Below are 25,314 nucleotides of genomic sequence, written 5' to 3'. Positions count from 1 at the left end.
TGGTATTGTACCATATGTCATTAATACTCTGTTATTTTTCCCAGTCTTTTTCTTCTCTGTATTTCATTTTGGATGGTTTCCATTGCTATATTTTCAGGTTAACTGATCTTTCTTCTGTAGTGTCTAATCTGCTATTAATTCCAGCCAGAATATTTTTCATTTCAGATGTTATATTTTTCATCTAGAAATTTAGGTCTTATTTATATCATCCTTTCCTCTACCTTCTTGAACATAATAAATGTTATTTATAATAGCTGTTTTAAAATCCTTGTCTGCTAGGGGGCGCCTAGGTGGCTCAGTTGTTAAGTGTCTGCCTTCAGCTCAGGTCATGATCACAGGGTCCTAGGACTGAGACTCACTTCGGGATCCCTGCTCCACAGGAAGGCTGCTTCTCTCTCTCCCACTCCCGCTGCTTCTGTTTCCTCTCTCGCTGTGTCTCTCTCTGTCAAATAAATAAATAAAATCTTTAAAAAATAATAATAAAATAAAATCCTTGTCTGCTAATTCTATCATCTCTATCATATGGGTCTATTTCTGTTGATTAAACTTCTCCCGTTATGAGTCATCATTTCCTGTTTCTTTGTATGTCTGATATTTTTCATTGGAAGTAGACATTTAAATTTTACTTTTCTGGGTGCTGAATTTTATTGTATTGCATTAAATATAATTGAGGTTTGTTCTAGGATGTAATTAAATTATTTAGAATCAGTTTGACTCTGAGCCCTGCTTTTCAGCTTTGTTAGCATGGGTCCTAGGAAGCCAGTAGTTTAGGGCCAATTTGGACCCACTATTAAGGCAATACCATTCTGAGCTCTTTACAAGGCCTCATATGTTAGGAGTTCTTTCCATTCTGGCTGGAAGGAACACATACTATTCTTAGCCCTACGTGAGCTTCCAGGGTTGTTCTGCCTGCTCTTTCGTACTGGTTCTTTCCTTGGCCTCAGATAGTACCCTCACTTACCTACATAGATCAGTATTCAGCCAAAGACTCAAGGGGACCCCTAAGTCATCTCCAGAACTCTCTTTCTGTGGCTCCCTCCTCTGTCATATTTTTCCGCACTATTTCTATTGGTTTTGAACTCCCCACCCCTAAATGTCTGTATTTTTAACTCAGCAAGACCAGCAGTCTCTGTTCCGATTGCCCTTACCTAGGTTGCATCCTGGAAATGCTTTCCAGTCAATATGCTATGGTGATCATAGGGTTCTCCCTGATGTGTCTCTTCTCTCTGGAATCATTATCCTGTATGGCTTCTTGTCCAAACTCTGAAAACTGTTGTTTCATAATTTGTCCAGTTTTTAAGTTAAAGTGAAAGGATAAATCTAGTCCCTGTCATAGCATTCTTGGAAATTGAAATCCTGACTTCCATGTCCAGCATTCCATTTGAATGCTTAACAGAATAGCTCTTCTTTGAATTTCTACCAAAACCAAACCAAAACAGAAAACCAAGACAACCCAACATATATCCTAAATACCAGTATTTTTTTAAATAAGGTAACAGCAACATAAATGCAAGGGAGTGAAATATGATACTGGTGTTAGGAGATAGAACAACTAATCTTGGGCTTTTGTTAGAAGGTGTTTTGGGGAAATTAATTTTGGCTTAAATCCATGTTTAATATATTTTAAAATGATATTTTACTGTATGATTAAGCATATCAAATGGAAAGTAACTTTAAGATGTTCATTTTTCTTACAAAGACAAGATAAGACATCTAGAGACAACACAGCTAAATGTTTTCTTAGTTCTGGGTCTTTATAAGGATGGAGAGCACTGGTTTATTTTCCCCCTGTAAAATGGAGTTTTGCAAGTATGCTGTGTGCCATAACCTGCTATAGCCACATCTCGATATTCAATCACACACCAAATTCAGTGTAACACAGAAGTTTCAATTCTGGAGTAGAACTAATAGCTTTAGAGCCCAGTGCTATCTCATAACTGTGTAATACTGGGCAAGTTTTTTCTCTGAGTCTCAGTTTTACTATTTATAAAATAGGGACAAAAATATTATTTAGGGAAGAATTAAATATGATATTGTGTAGAATCTGAACTTTATACATAATCAGTCATATATTGTCAGCTTTCACTGCATCTCATAAAGACTCACGAAAGCCATCTTCTTTTCCTTCTATGCCTGGTTTCATAAGGTGAGGTCAGAAATTCTAATTATGATAACAGACAACATGAACTTTCTTTCCTTAAGAAAAAAAATATATTGGGGCGCCTGGGTGGCTCGGTCAGTTAAGCATCTGTCTTCAGCTCAGGTCATGATCTCGGGGTCCTGGGATCAAGTCCCACATCGGGCTCCCTGCTCAGTGGGGAGCTTGCTTCTCCCTCTCCTGCTCCCCCCTTGTGCTCTGTCAAATAAATGAATAAAATCTTTAAAAAAAAAAGAAAAAATATTATTTAAAAAAATATTGTTTTGAATAGAAAATCAATACTTCACAATGAATCAGCTTCTACAATATTCAAATTGTACTTGCCTTTTCATATATGTGACAATAACAAAAAGGATTCTCATAAGAATCTTTCTCAGTTGTAGGCACAACCACTTCATAGGTCCTTTTTACAAATAAGTAATATTTTAAGGGAGACTTTTCAATATTTTTGTCAATGCATTTATGTCATCTTCTACCATGATACTGGGTCTACAAGATTGTTTTATCATAAGACAATATGCTTATTATCTATTATATTTTTTCATTATCTATAAAATCTTCCCATTATATGTATAGGTTTAAAAACATAAGCTTTCCTGTCACTTAACTTTAAGTGAGAGACACATAAATACCAGTTCTCCTGAGAATGAAAAGAAATGCAAAAATATGGGCTGGGGACACTGAGGGAGATGATTAAAAAAATGTAGGGGAATGAGATTTTATTTAAGCTCTTAAAATCTGATCCAAATATAGATTATTATATATAATAATAATTTAATTATGTAAGAGTAATTATTACACAGGATCTCAAAGTAAATAATTTTGCATCTACTATAGAATATTATTTGTCTCAGATTTGAATACTTAACTCAGAATCAAAGTCCACCAGGCTAACAGGTAACAAAAGCACATGCTGTATATATTTACAGCTCTAACTTGCATTACAAGAGAATTAAAAAGAAATGAGGCCATAAATGAAAGACCTTTATGGATGGATCTCTTCTAAATGATATATGTGATACAAATGATTAGCATTAACTGATCTTCTTGAAGAATGTACTGGTATAATTCATTATAATGGCTTCGAAGTGCAATTAGTGAACTATAGTATAAATGACACTGCTGTTCATAGACCTACCCATAAGAGTAATTATATTTTGAAAACTACTTAGTGAAAAATTGATTGAATGAGTCCTATGGGCATAGATAATTGAGATAAAAATATGTAAACAAAATGCCTATTAATAGGCTTTATGGCACATTTATATATTTGCATGGTTTAGTAATGCAAGATTGTAAAAAAGGAATTTTTTAACTTTTCTATTTTATTTTTTTTTAAATTTTATTCATTTATTTGACAGAGAGAGAGAGAGCACAAGCAGGGGGAGTGGCAGGCAGAGGGAGAGGGAGAAGCAGGCTTCCTGCTGAGCAGGGAGCCGGATGTGGGGCTTGATCCAGGACCCTGGGATCATGACCCAAGCCAAAGGCAGATACTTAAATGACTGAGCCACCAGGCACCCCAACTTTTCTCTTCTTTTTAAGTAGATATTTCTAACAAGAAAAAATGGATTTATATATTTCATTTAATAAAGCTAAAGTATTTCTCTAAATAATGTATAACTACATTTTAACTGTATGCAAACAATTCTTATTTTAACAAGTTAAGCAAGAATTATAATATCAAATTTCAAGTCACCTTTAAGAAATAGGATAATCCTATCTATATTGTTATACTGTAAGGAAAAGGGAAATCATGATAAATGACACTATATAATAATCAAGAGTCCATAACATATAAATCAAAATGAATCTGTTAGTATAAGATATAAAATAATAATTCAAAAACATTTTCATTGTTTGTCTAGGTATTACACTATTATACTAGTAAAATACATGTTACAATAAGCTAATTCTTAAAGTTTATTGTTCTAATACCAAAAAGACATATAAATATGATATGTGTGCCCTATATATTCCATATTTACAAAGGTATAATTTTACCTATATCTATATAGATACACACATGTGCCCACGTGTGCACGACCATGAGATTACAGGTTTGAATTCTAGCTCAGGAAATGAATGGTTTAATTGTCAGCTTTATACTACATATGACAATTGAGGACCTGAGGTTACTTTTTTGCAAAATGAACATAGTGCACTATACGATATCTAATTCTAAAGTTCCATAAGGCAGGACTCTGTGGGTGAAATTTAGAAATTAGCCAGATGTATGTTCCTATTTATATTTCATATACCTTCTTAGCTCATCAACCCTACACAAATTTGATGAGCTGCAGTTTTCTTAGTTGTGAAATGCGGAAGTGATCATTTTTAACTCATGGAATTATTGTGAAGATCACATGAGACAAGTGTGAAATTGACAAACATCATTATTGGCCCACAGAAACTACTCAATATTAGCTATTATATTGTCTGTTTCCTCCAACTTAAGCTAAGTTATGCTGAAGCAACAAAAAAATTTTCAATAACTTAAAAACATGTTTATTTCTTGCTCACATTACTTTTCATTTGTGGGTTAGCTACCACTCTAACTCAATATCCTCTTCAATGAGATAGCCATGGTGAAGAAGCAACTGCTAGTTGAAACTTCTGGTCTCTTACAGAGGGAAAGGAGTAACATGGAACTACATGATGGCTCTTAAAACTTTAGTTAGGAAGTGGTACACATCATTCTCATCACATTACACTAACCAAAGCAAATCCCGATGCCAGCAGGGTGGAAAAGTATAATTCTCTAGCAGGGAGGGGTTGGCAGGAAAAGGCAACAAATAATTTTTAGAATGCTCAATCTACCACAATGTCTTCTAGTTCTCTTTGAATCCCATTACCCCTGTGGCCATCTGTGCAAAAATATATGTGATGCATCTATGTTTCTACCCATACATACTTACATACCAATATGTAGTAAATAACTGCACATCTTACGGGTATTGAATTACACTTTTATTGTAAGCTTATTAAGTTCGTATGCTTAAGGGCCAAAAATAAGCAGAACTTAAAAGACAAATTATCAGACTTCATGCATGATATTTAATATTTATTTGCTTTCCAACTACTTGGGGATAGAAAAGAACCAAGAGTTTATACAGTAAAACCTCGATTAATAAAATCCAGTCATTATCCTCAATTAAACATTTGTGCATGTATTTATTTGTACACCACCATTTGTTTATATTTTACTATACTACCCTGCATATCTTTGACTTTCAGGAAAAAGAAGTAAAGAAAACCAACAATCAAATTTGCCTTTTGCATTGTAATGCTAAATGCCACATCTTAGTGCTTTTTGTAAGCCACTCAAAGGCTCTTCATCTTGCCTGAACTACTGTGGAAATCAAAGTTTGAAATCAAAGTCTTAAATCCTAGGACACTGGTACAAGTTGTGGTTCAGGGCATTTTACATTTTACCACCCTATTCCTAGTACCTGGGATAGTACATGGCATGGGGTAGATACTCAACAATATTGATGAGCAAATGACTAAGAACTGAATAGATAAGGAGAAAGATATTTTATTGGTTGGTATGATTAAAATATCATTTCGTCTTATTTTCTAAAAGAAAGTTGTATGGCAATACAAAGAAAAACAACATATTAAGATTTTTAAAATGCTTATTTTGGAGCTATAGTGAAAAAAATTTCTTGGTATCTCATAACAAAAGTTATGCTGTATTAACTGTGAAAGAAAGAGTCAGAAGTCCCTTTAATAGTTTCTCTGCTGATCTGAAACAGTGTTTGGCGCAGAAGGGAAGAGTAGAAGAGATCATCAAAATAATGTCAGGTTTCAAACAGATGTTGTAAATAGGTGCAAACAAGGCTTGTCTTCTTTCTTCCTCCTAATTCAGGATTTTGACTTTCACAGGGCAAAGATTCCTTACCAAATATTACTTTCTTTGTGTGTGTTTTTTTTTTAACAAAAACTTTTCAAACAATCACATGGTATCTCATTCTATTAAACCTCAAGGAATCAAATCTCTTTATCATAAAAAGGGAAGTCTTCATGATCAAGTTATTGTTAGAATATATTCAATGGTTAATGCATTCATATCAACCTCTTAATTCCCTACATGCATTGGCATTGTACAAAACCTAAGAATACAGGGTAGTCCCCAGACATTATTAATAAAAAGTTATAATTTATTGAGCATCTGTTATTAACTTTGTACTATGCTAAACATTTTATGTTGGCTAGCTCAGGCAATCCTTAGAATAATCCTAAAAACTAGGTGGTATTATTTCCATTTTACAGCTGATGAAATTGAGGCTCGGAGAGAATATATCTACCAAATAGTGGCAGAGTGAGGATTCAAACTTATCTTTTCAGGTATAGATAATGGAGCAGAAGGTAAGGGCTTCTTAGCTGTATATGTGCCTGGTACGCCTTGCTAAATTTCAACCCAAGAAGTCATTGGTGCCTAAATTAAAAGCCACTTCCCTATGAAGCAAGGATTCTGCATTAAGATTAAATGAGAAAAAAAAAAATCTGTGTTGGTTTTCTTTTCCTGCCTAACAAATTACCACAAATTCAGTGGCCTAAAAAGAAAGTCACATTTATTATCTCACTATTTCGGTAGGTCAGAAATCTAGAAATGGCTTACTTAACTGAGTCCTCTGCTCAGTCTCTCAAGATGTTGGTCATGCCTGGGTTCTCCTCTGGAATGTAGACTGGGGAAGGATCCTGCTTTCCTGATCAAATGGTTTTTAGCAGCATTCAGTTCCTTGCAGTTGTAGGAGAGACAGTTTCTGTTTTTTGCAGGCTGTCAACCGGCAGCTGCCACCGGCTCTAAGAGGCCAGATGAAGCTCCTTGCCAAGTGGGGTATTTCAACATGAGTGCTTGCTTATCTACAGTCAGCCAATAAGAGCAAGATTTCCTAAGCACCCAGGAGGCACTTTATATGCTTCACTGTCTTTCTTAGAGTCCAGTTGTCTCCACTGACATTATAAGGTACCAGTATCTTTAGACTATAGTAGATACCACCACTCAGGGACATTCAAGTGATGGCCCCAGAACGGCTGGAAGAGAATTGCCATGGGATAAAAGAAAAGTTAAAAAAAAATGTTGTGTGGTTCATAGGAATATCTCAAGCTTCAATGGTACGGTGAAAAACAGTTTTTTGTTTGGAATGCTAAATGTACGTTCCCTTTGCTATACAGAAGGTAAGTGTGTATCTAAAAGGCTAATATTTATTTAGAACCTATTGTGAGCCAGGCCCTGCCTAGCACTTTCACAAATGTCATCTTATTCTATTATTTATTTCTATAACCCTCAAACACTGAAATAAACATTATTACCCAGTGATGAGAGTTCACAATATAATCACAGAAGAGCCCCCTCAATAGCAAAACAATACAGAAGCAGAAAATGTATTTTATAGTTACATGTGTCCCTAGAAACCTATAGGGATTTCCCATTAAGGAGTTGTTCATGTTTCAATTGAGAAATGATTTCTTAAAAGGAAAATTTTCACTTTTTATAATGGTTTAAATGAGTTACAGATAATACATATAAAATAATAATGATAATTAACATGTATTTAACACTTGCTGATCATCAGGCTGTTGGAAATGAATTACCTCCTTTATGCTACAAAGTCTGCTAAAATATGAACTATTATTATGTCCACTTTATAGATAAGGAAACCAAATACTGGACAAGTTAAGTAATACATCAAAGTCACACAGTCACTTAGCCAAGATTTGAATTCAGGCAATCTTAGTCCTTGACTCCAGCCCTAAGGGCCAATCTACTTTCTTCAAATAGCATTTATCAGGTATTTTTTAAAATATGCAATCCATAAACACAAATAATTTATTACAGTGAAGACAAGTCCAAGAAGATCTGAATGAATGCTTTCAGATAAAAAAAAAAACTACATTTCATGTATCCAGGTCATTCCAATTTTCTCATTTCCCAATATTTGTTTAAATTTTAATTGTGATGTTTCTTTGAAAAGGTACCCTTCTTTTCTTGTGTATGAAGTAAGGCAACTCTGTAGCTTCTAATCACGTCCTTTATATGAGTTTTTTTGAAATGGTAAATTGCTGCAAGATGAAAAGTAGATCTCATATTTCTTGGGGCTAAATTCAGTACTCAGCTACAAATATGGTCACAAGGTCTCCTTGCTGGGGTCTTTTATGTTACTTTAATTAAGTTTCCGCTATTATTATTTCTGCTGCCTCTAAAGGTACATAAAGTATCTTAGGAAACCTGTTTTTGAGAGTGTCTGTATTTGTTTTTCCCTAATCAATCTTGAGATTCATTTCACGTTCAATCCTGCTGTCGGCTAGGTGCTCTGTGCTCTAGCATCCTTTTTAGATTTATCTGAAACCCTGTTTAAAAATCAAACCTTGGCCACACAAGGTTTGGTAACATTATACCTGGTTTGAAAAAATGTCTCTCATGCCCTAAACAAAAATTACTCTGGAAGGGTGCTGGCTGCATCCTCAGGCATGCTATTGTGGTTGCAAGTCAGCTACAGTGCTCTGTTTGTGGTCCCGGAGCGGCCACGGACAGGCTGGTGCTCCAGAGTCTCTACAGCAGTTGGCCGCCAACAGCTCTCTCTGCGGGGAACTCGCGAATGGAAAGGCAGCCAATCATGCATGGTGTAATTTACATCTGATTGATGAAGGTCTAAGAATCACAGAAACAATTAATTTGTATCAGGACTCCTGTGGGCCAAAAAGTAAGAGACTGTGCCACTGGTACCCAATTTTAATTTTTGCCTTGATCAATCACCTGCCTTTCCACATCTACTTTGTTTTCAGAATTAACTTTTGCAGCCACAGATGTTAAAGGACGCAACAGAAAGAGTTTCTGGAAGACAAGAACACCAAGGAAAACACTCATTGATAAAACTCACTTGTAACTGCACTACATTATCCCTTTTCAGTTTGATAATGATAAGGCATTTTCCTTGCAACTGCAAGGGAGGATTTAAAAACTCTTTAAAAAAAATAAACCACTTTGTTTTTATTCATGTAAGAAAGATTACAATGGCCAGGAGAAAGGAAAAAGAATAGTGGCTACTTTCTAGAAGGAGAACAACAGCAGGAGCAATTTAAAATAAAAATAACTAAAGATGCCTTAACTTTATAGTTAAAAATGAAATGAAAATTGCAAAAGCAATTTGTGGCAGGAAGCCTTTAAAATGTTCTAAGGATTGTTATTTTGCATAAGCCATCGCCAATCTTTAAAACAGTTAGTCCATTAAGCATATGTATATCTGATTCAACAGTCTATTGTAGGCAGAAGGCCCTCAATTATGAAACTGTAGAAGGATGGGTCTGACAGAGTCTCATCTAATTACAGGAGCAAATTACAAGTTCATAAACTTCATAAAGCGTTCTAATATTGTCCCTTAATAAGAAATCTCACTGCTCAAGCCAGGAATATATCTAACACCGTCATATTTTTTCTACTGTTCTTGGCATACAATTGCCCTTTACTTGTAACAATACACAAAACAATACACAAAACGGCATCCATTGTTTTTTATTGATCAAATGTTTAAATTAGTATTAATCTTGTTCACACACTTCTAAAAGATGATTTAACATGAATGTAATCATTTATGTTTGCTTTGCAACTATCCAATATTGTTTCCTATCTTAGGGATGTGGGCAATGAAATGGAGAGAAATAAAATGGCTAATGTCAAAGAACACAGGGAGCTGAGGCAGAAATTAGAACGCATATGGCCTTAGAGGTATTTCTTTTTTTGGGTCCCTAAATCAAACAGAGGGATTAATAACAGTATATAAAACATAGTATAGGCTTTGTAACTCTGGTGACTTGTATGCTAAACTGCCTTTAAAAATATAAACTACTGCGGATGTATAATTTTTTGATAGGTAATACTATTCCTAGTTCTGCCTAAGGAAAATTTTGCTCTGTAAAATGAGTTTGGTGTCTCATGCCAACTCTACAAGACAGCTCTGAACTCCCCAGCACTTGGGAAAGAACGGTCCACACTAGAAAGAAGTATGCAAATCTTGATCACTCATCTATGATGTCCATCCATACCCCCAGAATAGAATTGCTTTTACCAAGCATAGACTCACTAACTGACCTTAAGTCTTGCTAAATTTAATTAGTTCCATATACTATTGGTTTCTATTCATGCCCAGTAGCCCTTCCTATGGATATGCTTATGACATTTTGACCATTTATGTATTCCTATGATACAACATTTTCACAGCATATACATGAATATCATACTTTTAAAATAATAGAAGTATTCTTGGCACAAGAAGCTGAAGTTGTAGAAACTCTTATCATGTTAACATCTATCATCATTTATATAATAAAAAATGTGAATTTCCAGTTTCTCTTTCCTCTAAGAATGAACAAGGAAGGTAGGTTTTACAGGACAATGTGAGGAAGAGAAAGAAAGGAAGGAAGGAACGTGAACTTGTTTCTTTGGCTCAGGGAGGCAGGACCAATATCCTATTAGTCTCAAATCTGACCAGAGGTTAGGAGTGAGAAAGGCCAAAAACTCATCATTCCCCACATCCTCCCTGCCATAAGGTTCTGTGCCCCAGTGCCACAGGTGCCCACCCATGAATGTTTTGAACAACCTGCTCTAAAACCCATCCAACACACACAGACATAGGCTTCTACCAACCTCCACCTTTCACTGACAACAATTTAGACCCTCACACACGAGAGGCAGGTTTATCCATTGGAATGGAGCCAAATTTGGTGGGGTGAGGAAGAGGGCCCCAGGTCTGAACATTAGTGTTAGAGTGGTACTCCCTACCAACTCTTTCTCTACCCTCAGGCATGGGACTGCTGACCCTAAGATTTGGAAGCAAAAATCAGAAATAAAAACAACAGCAAAAACTATGCACTGATCTGTATGGATTAAAACAACACACAATACCTGAAGAGTTTTGCAAAGGACGCAACACATATTTCCCCTGACATTAAAAGCATCAATCCCATTAATCAAGGCTAACTTGTACCAACTGTAAATAACATGAGGGATGATAGAAATGTATCTGCATAGTGTCCCAAGTCCAGCTCTAAGAGGACAGCAAGTACAGATGACTGGGTTAAGATGAGGCTTTTAGAATTCTGTACTATGGAAGTAATAGATAAAATTCATATTTTCCATTTTCATAGATAAAAAATTGTATACAATTCTCAATACATCGACAAAGAGGCTAAATCCTAATAAACAATAAACAACTAATATGAGTGTATACATGAAACTTCCAAGTTTGAAATTTGTAGGGTGTATAGCAAGGAGACTTACTGAGAATATTGGAGGTTAGCTTTATTGATTTTTTTTCTTTTACAATCAGTTAAAACAGGAGACCAATCTAACTAGCCAACAGCTCCAAACTTGGCACCAACTGCAGTTATAAAATTCCTAAATTCCTTGATTCTATGACCCTACAAGTTCTAGCTGGAGCTCAGGAAAGTTCCCTATCATGGTAGAAAACTGGTTATAGAATAACACTATAGGCCACTGCTGCATACTACTGATTTTTAGCTGCTAAAATCCACTTCTTCATACTTTCATTATTTTAACAAATACTTAAACTGATATTATAAAATATATATTGATGTTGATATCAATATTAGTAGTTCCTACTATGTGCTGGGTACTGTGATAAACATAGGAAATAAGTAATAGAAAAAATCACTGCTTTCAAGAAACTATTAATCTAATAAATTAGTTACTCCCCAATTTTTTCTGCCCCAGTAAAACCAAAAGCTATGACACAGTTCAGTCAGTAGATGTAGCTTTTTGTGGAAGTAACTATGAAGCTAGGGAGCTGGGTATGTAGAGAAGACAGGATATGGTGTCTGGTATTTTTAAATTTTAAAAACAGATTTTCCTTCTTTTGGTGAAGAATAACTATAGCAGATATAATTAAATAGATAAAAAGTTCCTTTCCCTCTCAAAGGGCTTCTGTATGATTATATAATTAAACTCTCATTACCTCATTGCTAGACCTAGCAGCATCTACTAAAAGAAAAAGAGAATAAACAAGTCACTATGAGTTCATTGCTTTGTTGCCCAAAGTAGGAGACATGGAAAATAACACTAATATAAACAGCTACCATGTATTGAATGTTTCCCACGTGACAGCTAAGTGTCTTGCATACATTTTGCCACTGAATCTTCACAAGAACCCTACATGGTAGCTACTATTATTACTGGGTGAGTACACACTCTGCTTTGCCTGGATAGTATCAGTTATACTTGTTATCTTAATTATTAATAGTTTTTTCTTTCACTCCCAAAAGTGTACCAATTGGATAATAAAGTATTCTTTTTATCTATCAAGTAGTACCTTTATATAATCCAACTTAAGAGATGATTTTATAATAACTTCACAGCAATCTTTAGAAGGGTCTTCTAAAGCTCTACTTAAGTTAACTCTGGTATCCTATTTGGGTTTCTGAAGATGGCCACTCAGAAAAGAACCCAATCCTACATCCTCTAGTATTTTCCATTTTCATGCAATGTGCTCACTGAGAGGTGTGGGGACAGGAGGGCATAAAAAGAACATCATGAACTAGTGGCAGAGACCTAGAAGGTATCCACCTCCTTGCAGATAGATGGGGAACATTGAAAATAATGGTCAGAAAACCTTATGAGATATATTTTCATGAGATACATGATGGCAGCAATTCTAAACCCAGCTTAGAATTCATAATGAAGAATTTGATAAAATGAAAGAATTTGATTACATCTTCTTAAAAGTTTACCATAATGAGGTTTGAAGATGAATTCCCACTCTTTGGACTCCTTTTCTATCAAGCATCAGACTGTACCAATACCTTTGAAAGATTTAATGACCTATGTATTTGAAAATTTGAACTTGAAATATTTATATATTAAAATGTGAAAAGTAAGAAAGTTGCATCCTTATATTGAATTCAATATGATAATAGTGAAAAGGCAAATGTGAAGGCCAAACCTGAAGGCAACTCGAAAGTAGCTATAAATGGATGATTTAGCATCCAGAGAAGGAAACTAAATTCCTCTTACTACCAAATTTTGCAACACTTACATGCACATTGATTATAAATTTTTTTCATGATACTTTTTAAACACTCATATCAGATTGTTTGAACTATGTAGCTGAATTTCATTCCTTGCTCACTTTACCCAATTTTGCACATGTGCACTTGTAATGACCAATGAAATTCCATTGGCAGCAGCAGTCTCAACAACAAGCTTCCCAGATAATCAGTAAACCCCCATTCCCTACTATCAACCCAACAGTGATCTTCTCATCAGATAACAGTTGTTAGATTTTATCATCAATTCATCATTAGAGCTAACAAGTATTGATTTATAGCCTGGTAAGGGGGAAATTCCATTTACAGGAAGTTTTGTTGCTTAGAAAATTATCTGAATCATTTAGAATTATCTGAAAAAAAAATCTTCAAATGGCTTTTTCAACTCTATATTTTCATTAAGCCCATAGGTAAGGGTTTAACCCAAGAGGGCTGCACTACTAGGACAGGAAAAACTCCTTGTGAGTGCAATAAAAGGGACCGTGTTTAATTATTCATGTATGTTTAAAGAGCACAACTTTAGTGGCAATGATAGCTTATTTGCCCAAATATTTGTAAAGACTACTTGATAGAATTAAATGCACATAGACTACAGATTGGCAAAAGGAAGACTTTCTTGAAGGAAATGATGAATTATTTTTATAATCTATCTGCAAAATTATGAAAGAAGTTAACGGCAGATAAAATTTCACATAATAAATAGGCACTCTTTATGGGGAATCAGATAATGCATAGCTTAAGGTCTCTGTACTCAGAATGATGAGGTCCTCATAAGAGCACCTTGTCTACCTAAGCTGCACACTTGTGAACTATCCAAGTGCCCTTCAGGATGATGAGCTTTTGATTAGTCCTTTCAATTAGTGTTTATTTTCTTAAGTAGAATACTCACAACAGTTTCAAAGCTCTGAATCTCCTTTAATCGCTGCCTTTAAATTAAGAGGAATAGATTTTTTTAACTTGCCTCTTGCTGCTTTGGCCAAAAGATCAAGTATGAATGCAATTTAAATATGAAAGCTAGCATCCAATAAGCAAAGATGCACTTTTAACTAAAGATGAAAACTCGCTCTAACTCCATTAAGTAAAAGCCATTATTATGTACCCAGACATACTCACATATACTTGACTGATAGTTGTGCTTTCCCATTGGTAGAAAGATGAAAACAATGACTTTTTTGAAAAGAATGCAAAAATATATCACCCTACACATTTACAAAAGATACGCTAGAAATCTTATGTTCCTAGATTTATTTCTAAATGCTCCACAAAACTGGATATTTTAAAAGACACAATAAAAAACATCTATAGAGAACAAAATTGAGCCACCTTAGACTTCTGGGGAAGATGGTGGGGTAGGAGGATCCTAAGCTCCCTTGTCCTATGGATAAAATTAAATAACCTACACTTCAGTGTAAATAACCCAGAAAATAACCTGAACCCAGCAGAACAGTCTCCACAGCTAAATGTAGAGAAGAGGCCACATTGAAGAGGGTATAAGGGGTACAGACACTGTCAGGAAGTAAACAGCCTGATGGGACTGTCCAAGGGAGGAAGGGACCACACAGGTACAGAGAGGGAAAAGAAACAAACCCTCATACAAGTACCCCAGGTATGGGAAAACTGCATGGGGGAGATGAATCCCCAGAACATTTGACTTTGAAAACCAGAGGAGCATAATTTTTTGAGTTTTACAAACAACAAGGCTTAACACCTGCAACTTTAAAAATCAGCTAGCTGGGCTCTGTGAGAACCAGGGGGGCCATAGGCTACTGAGTGTCTGACCTTTAAGAGACAGAACAATAAACAGTCCTGTGGAGATACAGCAAAGAAGCAGCAGATTGAAACACTCCTGGGGTGTATGGGAAGATTTATTAATCTCAAAACATGTGCTGGAGGGACAGGGATCTTTAGAAGACTTCTCCAAGAACAACAACAACAACAACAACAAAAAACTGGCAGGCACTGCTTCCCATCCCCACCCCCCAGACTAGACACACAGATACCTGTAAGAACCAGCACAGCACAACACTCTCCATCAAGTTTATTAAGATCACACTCCAACCCAGCATTCTACTGTGGAAATGCTCCCTCCATCCAAGCCTGGGCATGAGTTTTTCTGCCATTACCCACCCCACATTCTTCTGTAGACCTGTCCCCTCCAATACACCCTTAGCCAGAGCCCAACCAAAGCAGTGACACAAGTCTGACAGTGTTCATGCTGCCCCTACATGAGCCAGCACCACTCCAAAGTGACTCCTGCCCTGGAGAGAGGAGAAGATAACCACGCAGACCAGTACAACTGCAGCCTCAGCAGTGATCTGGGGGCAGACATCTGGTCTGACCACAGCTCCCACCCACCTACAAAAGTTTCTCAGGGGACAACACAGGGAAAGTGCCCTACAGTTCAGTGCTACTGCATCTCTCACAAATGCTTGGGCTGACTCAACTTAAGACACAGACAGCCTCAGATGGGTCCATTAACAACACAGGGACCAAAACCCGACCATAACAGACAAAGGGAGCCATTACATATGACTGGACCGAAGGCAAAAGTGGCTCAGTCACAACAGTAGGGCACACAGCACACATAGGAGACATCCTTAAGTGCCAGATTCTAGTGAACAGGGCACATTGCCCCACAAGGCACTATAGGATGTCTTCTTCATAAGACCAATACTTTCAAGAACAGGAGACATAGCTGACTTTCCCAACACACAGAAACAGACACAGAGAGTTACACAAAAAGAGAGAAATATGTCCAAAATGAAAGAACAGAAAAAAATCACAGCAAGAGAGCTAAACAAAACAAGGTAAATAATGTGCCTAATAGAGAATTTAAAGTAATGTTCATAAAAATACCCATAGGACTTGAGAAAAGATTGGAAGACCTCAATGAGTCGCTTTAAAAAAGAGATAAAAAACATTAAAAAGACCAATCATAGATGAAGAACTCAATAACTGAAATTAAAAATACATTAGATGGAATAAATAGTAGAATAGAGGAAGAAGAATGAATCAGGGCCCTGGATGAAAGAGCAATGGAAAGCAATCGAGTTGAACAGGAGAGATAAAAAATAATAAAAAATGAAAATAGACTTAGGAAACATTGACACCATCAAGCATAATGACATTAACATTATAGGGATCCCAGAAGGAGAATAGAAAGAGAAGGGGACAGAAATTTTATTTGAAAAAATAATAGTTGAAAACTTCCTGCATCTGGGGAAGGAAACAGAAATCTAGATCCAGGATGCCCAGACAGCCACTAACAAAATCACCCCAAGGAGTCCACACCAAGAAGGTCCACACCAAGACACATACAATTAAAATGGGAAAACGTGGTGATAAAAAGAGAATTTTAAAAGCAACAAGAGAAAAGAAAACAGTTACACACAAGGGAAAACCCCATAAGGCTATCAACTGATTTTTCAGCAGAAACTTTACAGGCTAGAAGAGAGTGGCATGATATATTCAGAGCACTGAAGGGAAAAAACCTGCAGCCAAGACTACACTATCCAACAAGGCTATCATTCAGACTATAAGAGATATAAGAGATAAAGAGTTTCCCAGACAAACAAAAGTTAAAGAGATTCATCACCACTAAACTAGCCCTACAAGAAATGTTAAAGGGGACTCAATGGAAAGGAAAGATCATAAGTAGAAGTAAGAAAAGTAAGAAGCACAAAAGCAATAAAATTAAGTATATCTATAAAAACTAGTCAAAGGATTCACAAAATAAAAGGATGTAAAGTAGGACACCATTTCCTAAATTGTGGGAGCAAGGAGGAAATAAAGAATGAGTTCAAACTTAAGGGACCATCAAGTTAATATAGACTACAACATGCATATAATGTTATATGTAAACCTAATGGTAACCATAAATCAACAACTGGTAATAGATATGTAAAAAATAAAGAGAAAGGAATGCAAGTATGTCACTAAGAAAGCCAACAAACTGAGAGAAGAGAGCAAAAGAAGAGCAGAATAGAAAAGAACTACAAGAACAACCATAAAACAAGTAACAGAATGGCAATAAATACATACCTATCAATAATTACTTTGAATGTAAATGGACTAAATATTCCAGTCAAAAGACAGAGCATGATGGATTGGATAAAAAACCAAAACCCATGGAATGCCACCTACAAAACATTCATTTCAGACCAAACACACATGCAGATTGAACATCAAGGGATGGAAAAGCATTTATCAATTTATGCAAACAGATGTGAAAAGAAAGTCAGCGTAGCAATACTTATATCAGAGAAAATAGACTTTAAAACATAGATGGTAACAAGAGACAAAGACAGACACTGTATATTCATAAAGGGAACAGTGCAACAAGAACATATAACAACTGTAAATACTTATGCAACCAACATGGGAGCACCCAATCACACAAAGCAGCTAATAACAAACATAAACATGTAATTGATAGTAATACAAAATAGTAGGGGACTTTAACACCCAATTGATATCAATGGATAGATCATCCAAACAGAAAATCAACAAGAACATAATGGCTTTGAATGACACATAGAATCAGATGGATCTAACAGGTATGTTCAGAACATTCCATCCTAAAACAGTGGAATACACATTCTTTTCAAATGTACATGAAACATGCTCCAGAATAGATCACATTTTGCCAATAAAACAAGTCTCAAGAAATTCAAAACGACTGAAGTCCTACCATGCCTCTTTTCTGACCATAATGCTTGAAAACTAGAAATTAAGAACAAGAAAAAAATCTGGGAAGAACACAAATATGTGGATTTAAATAACATACCACTAAACAATGAATGTGTTAACTAAGAAATCAAAGAGGAAATCATAAAATATGTGGAGACAAGTGAAAATTGAAACACAATGGTCCAAAATCTTTGGGATGCAGCAAATGCTGTTCTAAGAGGGAGGTTTATATAAGCAATACAGGCCTACCTCAAGAAGCAAGAAAAATCTCAATTAAGCATCCTAACCTTACACCTAAGGAGTTAGAAAAAGAAGAACAAACAAAACCCCAAACCAGTAGAAGGAAGGCAATAATAAGGATTAGAGCAGAAATAATTGAAACAGAAACTACAAAGACAATAAGAATGGATCATTGAAACCGGAAGCTGGTTCTTTGAAAATATCAACAAAATTGACAAACCTTTAGCTAGACCCATTCAGACGGGGGTGGGGGGTGGACTCAAATAAACAAAATCAGAAAGAAAGAAGAGAAATAACAACAAACAACAGAGAAATACAAAAGATTATAAGAGAATATTCTAAAAAATTATATGCCAACAAATTGAACAACCTAGAAGAAGTGGATAAATTCCTAGAAACATATAACCTCATAAAGCTGAATCAGGAAGAAATAGAAGATTTGAACAGACCAAATACCAGGAATGAAATTGAATCAATAATCAAAAAACTCCCAACAAACAAAAGTCCAGAACCAGATGGCTTCACAGGTGAAATCTCTCAAACATTAAAGAAGAGTTAATTCCTATTGGTCTCAAAACATTCCAAAAAATAAAAGAGGAAGGAAACTTCCAAATTCATTCTATGAGGCCAGCAGCATTACCCTGATACCAAAACCAGACAGAAACACTACAAAAAAAGAGAACTACAAGCCCATAACTGTGATGAACATAGATGCAAAAATCCTCAACAAAATATTAGCAAACCGAATCCAACAATACATTAAAAAATCATTCACCATGATCAAGTGGGATTTATTCCTAGGATGCAAGGTACTTCAATATTCACAAATCAATCAATGTGATACATCATATCAATGAGAAAGGATAAAAACCATATGAACATTTCAATAGATGCAGAAAAAGCATTTGATGAAGTACAACATCCATTCATGATGAAAAGAGCCCTCAACAAAGTAGAGCCAGGGGGAATATACCTCAACATAATATAAAGACCATCTCTGAAAACCCAAAGTTAACATCATACTCAAAGGTGGCAAACTGAGAGCTTTTCCACTAAGATTAGAAATGAGACAAGGAAGCCCACTCTCACCACTTTTATTCAACACAGTACTGGAAGTCCTAGCCTCAGCAATAAGACAAGAAAAAGAAATAAAAGGCATCCAAACTGGTAAGGAAGAAGTAAAAATTTCAGTATTTGCAGATGACATGATACTATATATAGAAAACCCTAAAGCCTCCATCAAAAAACTACTAGGACTGACAAATGAAATCAGTAAGGTCACAGGTTACAAAATCAATATACAGAAATCTGTTGCATTTCTATATACTAATAATTAAGTAGCAGAAAGATAATTTAAGGAAATAATCCATTTTACAATTGTACCAAAAAGAATAAAATATTTATGAATAAACTTAACAAAAGAGGTGAAAGACCTGTACTCTGAAAAGTATAAAACATTGATGAAAGAAATTGGAGATGACACAAACAAATGGAAAGATATCCCATTATCATGGACTGAAAGACTAAACACTGCAAAAATGCCCACACTACCCAAAGGAATCTATAGACTTAATGTAATTCCTATCAAAATACCAACAGCATTGTTCACAGAACTAGAACAAATAGTTCCAAAATTTGTATGGAACTTCAAAAGACCTTAAATAGAAAAGCAATCTTGAAAAATAAAAACAAAACTGGAAGTATCACAATCCCAGATTTCAAGATATATTACAAAGTTCTAGGAATCAAAACACTATAATACTGGCATAAAAATAGACACATAGATCAATAGAACAGAATAGAGAGCCCAGAAATAAACCCAGGATTATACAGTCAATTAATCCTTGACAAAATAGGAAAGAATATGCAATGGGAAAGACAGTCTCTTCAACAAATGCTATTGGGAAAATTGGAAAGCTACATGGAAAAGAATAAAACTAGACCACTCTCTTACACCATACACAAAATTAAACTCACATTTAGAACCTAAATGTGAGACCTGAAACCATAAAAATCCTAGAAGAGAGCACAGGCAGTAATTTATCTGACATTGGCCATAACAACATTTTTCTAGGTGTATCTCCTGACACAAGGGAAACAAAAGCATAAGTGAACTATTGGGACTACACAAAAAAGAAAAAAAAAGTTTCTTCACAGCAAAGGAAACAATCAACAAATCTAAAAGACAACCTACTGAATGGGAGAAGATATTTGCAATTGACATATCTGATAAAGTATTAGTATCCAAAATATATAGGGAATTTATACAACTTAACACCAAAAAAAGCAAATTATCCAATTTAAGAAAAAAATGGGCAGAAGACATGAATAGACATTTCTCCAAAGAAGACATACATATAGCCAATGGACACATGAAAAGATGCTTAACATCACTCTTCAAGGAAATACAAATCAAAACCACAATTAGGTATCACCTCACACTTGTCAGAATGGCTAAAATCAAAATACAAGAAACAATAAGTGTTGGAGAAGGATGTGGGAAAAAAGGGAACCCTTGTGCACTGCTGGTGGGAATGAAAAACTGATGCAGCCGCTGTGGAAAACAATATGGAGGTTCCTCAAAAAATTAAAATGATTAGAACTACCATATGATCTTGTTATTCCATTACTAGGTATTTTCCCAAAGATATGAAAACATTAATTTGAAAAGATATATACACCCTTATGTTTATTGCAGCATTATTTACAATAGCCAAATTATAGAAACAGTCTAAGTTCCATCAATAGATGAATGGATAAAGAAGAAGTGGTATATACATACAGTGGAATATTACTCAGCCATAAAAAATGAAATTTTGTCATTTGCAACAACATGGATGGATCTAGAGAGTATAATGCTAAGTGAAATAAGTCAGACAAATACTAAATGACAAATACTAAATGATTTCACTCATAGGTGGAATTTAAGAAACAAAACAAATGAACAAAGAAAAAAAGACACAAACCACAAAACAGGCTCTTAACAATAGAGAAGAAACTGATGGTCACCAGAGGGGAGACTGGTGGAGGGATGGGTGAAAGAGGTGAAGGGGATTAAGAGTATGCTTACAGGGTGAGCACTGAGTAATGTATAAAGTTGTTGAAGCATTATATTGAACACCTGACACTAATATAACACTGTGTTAACTATACTGCAATTAATTTTTTTTAATCTATTAAGGATATTATTGAGGCAATGAGAATTTGAATATAGACTATATATTAGGTAATATTATTGCATCAGTATAAAATATTTTGAGCATGATAACAGTGCCATGGTTAAGTAGGAGAACATATATCTACAAGATAGAGGCTATAGCACTTAGAGGTGAAAAATCTGCAACTAGCTTTCAAATTATTCAGCAAAATACACACATATATATATACATATAAATAAACACATCAAATATGGGAAAATATTAATAAAGAGTGTATCTAGACAAAAGTGCAAGGTATTTGTTGTATTCTTCTAACTTTTCTACAGGCTTAAGTTTATTCAAATTTAAAGTTGTAAAAAAGTCACTTTTTTACTATAATTATCTTCTCCAACTACCCTCCTATCTCTCTCCAACTTTACTATAATTATCTTCTCCAACTACCCTCCTATCTCCCTATCCAGTACCTTCTCACTCCATGTCTGCATACCTATTACCATGCTTGAGTAGTAAACTCCTCTAGGAATAGGTCCTAATATTATCTCTTCACTCCTCCCAAAGCTAGACACTTACCCTTGAACTTTCATTGCCATAATTAAATTCTCACTTCCTTCTTCCAGGCTGGCCACAAACTACTCAAATAAGAATGGCAGCCCAGGCAATTCCTTGATGGCAGCCTTATTAGACAGGAACAGGAGTATCCACCTAAGCCATATGCACACTCATAACCAAGAAAACTATGAGATAATAAACTTGTGCTCCTTTTTTTTTTAAGATTGATTGATTGATTTGCGAGAGACAGAGATAGCAAAAGAGAGCATAAGCAGGGAGGAGAGGGAGAAGCAGGCTCCCCGCTGAGCAGGGAGCTGGCTCAAGGACCCTGGGATCATGACCTGAGCTGAAAGCAGAAGCTTAACTGACTGAGCCAGCCAGGCGCCCCTAAACTTGTCTTCTTTTAATTAGCTAAATTTGTGGTGATTTGTTTTACAGCAATAGAACACTAATACAATCAGAAAATGTGTAGTTGACCTAATCAGAAAAGACTCCTTGGGAAGAGGTATTTGAACTGGTAAGAAATGAATAAGATTTAACCAGAGGAAGACAGTTGATGGCAGGGGAAATCAGTACCAGAGGATGGAGGTTTAAAATCTTTAAAATGCTTGGGAATAAAGGAAGAATGGCAAACACTAAAGATATAAAAACATTTATGGTGGAAAATAAGGGGGAAAGATGATAGAAATGGGGTTGGAGAGGAAATGGGGTGAATGATGCAGGGCTTTGAAGGCCATGTTAAGTTTAGATTTTATTTCCAGTGACCTGAGTGTTGTTATATCCCCCCTGATGTTCGCAGAGGTCAGCTCTTTTACTGTAGATTTCCATCCCAGAGAACTCTAGGGGCAATTCTATAGCTTTCAAGGAGCTCTGACATGAACTCTGTTACTCAAGGACATAGGGATCATGCCCAAGACCCTTCAGTGGTTGGTCTATCTCCTAGACTTATTTGGAGATCATATATTGCTTGAGTATTTCCCCATGTCAAGCTTTAAAATGAACTGAGAATCAGGAATTGAGGGAGGGTGATGGGAAGGGAGGTGGGCAGAGAAGGAAAAAGAGGAAATTCTCTATATGTCTAGGAGTGGAATATACTTGGCCTTTAAACTCTCAACTCTCCTGCCGAAAGAATTGGTCATATTTAAGAGGAACCCAAGATACTATAATATTTTCCAAGAGTAGATAGGTTTTTATAACTTATGTCATACCTTACCTTTTGAATTAAGAGTTAGCAAGGGAAGTTTTCAAATATCTCTTTAGCCACTCTTTCACCATGTGTAAAAAGATTATTTTTCTCATTCTTTCCCAGGTAATCTTATTTTTAGACATTTCCCTTTCAAAAGTTAAAGACCTAAAATAAGTCAATGTTTACATTTGAATCCCTTTAAGAAATCCACACTATCCTTGATATTATAAAGTCAAACGAACTACTAAATTTACTATAAAGAAAGCAAGTATTTCTGAGGTTTCCATTGCCTACAAGGGAAAGTTTCATTCTTAAACACTTTTAAAAGGTGACTGATAAAGTATAATACAAATTACATAAGTTATGGTTCACTAGATTCAGCAATTCTGTATTATATAGAAATTTAATCAATCTTTCCAGGATTGCAGACATATCACAGGAGGAGGTACTTTTGACCTTTCATGGAGAGGTAAGCAAGATGAAGTATTGAACTGCATATTTCAGTGAGTTTGTTGGATTTTGTATAATTGTCTTTCTCAGAATTTCTGGTCAAATTTGAGTGCTCCTATTTGGTAATTCATGCTGTTTTACATATAAAAAGGAAACCTGTAATTTACCTATTTGAATCAAAATGTTACCTTTATTCAACCTAAATATTTTCTCCCTCTGCCACAAGAAGGGTAGAGAATAAGTAAAGAAGAGCATACAAAGTTATATAGAACACATTAAAATCATTCCCTTTGCACCCTTTATATACTTCCCTCACAGTCCTGGTTAATAGCGGTTGTCAACATATAATTGTTAGTAGTGCTCCTTTTCAATCTCAGAAGCAAGCCAATTTGGATAATAAATTGTATGCTCACCCTAGTCAAGTTTGGCATCCTGTCAAGGAAAGTAACCCCAATTCATCTGTCCAGTTGCTATTATCCTATATTGGATAAGGACAAAGGATTATACACTCAATACTAATACAGGGCTCAAAATAGCCCAATATATGGCCCCAAAACAAAAGAGAATTCTATGAAGGAGAAATAGTATAAATATGGGTATGCTACTAAAGCACAATTCACCTATAAGTAAACAGTATAATAAAGCATGAGCTTTTTATGAATAAAAACAATTCAAAATGTCACGTGCAATCAATGCATATGACTCTTACACTTAAAGTTGTCCTTTTTTTCTACTCTTAGGCTTTTAATACTTAAGATTTAGAAAAAAAAACAACTTGGAGTTCATTTAGTCACAGTTTTTCATTTTACAGATGAGAAAGTGAAGCCCCAGAGAGGCCAATGATTTCTCCAAGTTAACTTAGTATATTTCCTGGACAGGAAGCAGAGTATCTTGGCTCTCAAGAGACAGTTCTTTCCATGCTCCATCTCCTGTATTACAACCTAAGTTCTCTCTACAGCTCTCAAAATTTGAGTATATTTATAAGAAACCATGTTCTAATTTATTTATGTACAGTATTAAGGATTTCTGTCAGTTATCTGGACTTTATTATTGCTCTAGGTACTGTCTTCATAGCAAGAAGGCTTTCACATAATTTAAATGTAATTTAAATGTAGTATTTTCCTTGATGTTAAACAATATTAGTTTGTAAATAAACCTATAGCTTCAATGCATCTTTTTAATTCCTACTACACAAATGCATCAACACTTGAAAAATATGTCATATACAAAGGAAGAAGTTATACTCCCTCTGAATATAGCATTGAAATAAACAATTAGGAAATGTATTGTGCTACCTAAAAGCACTAAATGTGAAATCACTGTCATTGATTTTCATATTTTATTTTGAAAGTCACATACACATTAGTATCCATTAAGCTAATTATTTCTTAGGAATGAGATCATTTATAAATAGACTTCTCCATCTGTAAATTGGCATAAGTTAAAATTTTAAATTTCTATGTTTTGAGTGTGATTTTAAAGTCATTAAATTATAGTAAGGTTTTCTCTAGTTAAAAAAAAATTAAATAATAGTTTACTGTGTAATTTCTACTAGTGTAGAGATTACTTAAATAAACTTAAAAAATAAATATAAATAAAAAATATTCATAAACAAATAAAATTGTGTTTTAGCTAAATAATGGTGTACTTCTTATACCCTCACTTAGAAAATGAGTGTACTATTTCCAATTCACCAGAAATACTGCATCGTCCAAGACCAGTTCCACACATGAACTTTTGCATATACCTTACTTCTTTTGATTGCATTCTGAATGCTAAGTAATAGAAATGTACTAGTTTTCTTGTACTGGTCTTCTTGAGCA

This window comes from Callorhinus ursinus, unplaced genomic scaffold (genome assembly GCF_003265705.2).
Source record: "Callorhinus ursinus isolate GAN/ISIS: 27379988/994484 unplaced genomic scaffold, GSC_fseal_2.0 scaffold6, whole genome shotgun sequence".
Taxonomy (NCBI): domain Eukaryota; kingdom Metazoa; phylum Chordata; class Mammalia; order Carnivora; family Otariidae; genus Callorhinus; species Callorhinus ursinus.
This window is presented reverse-complemented; position numbering follows the sequence as displayed.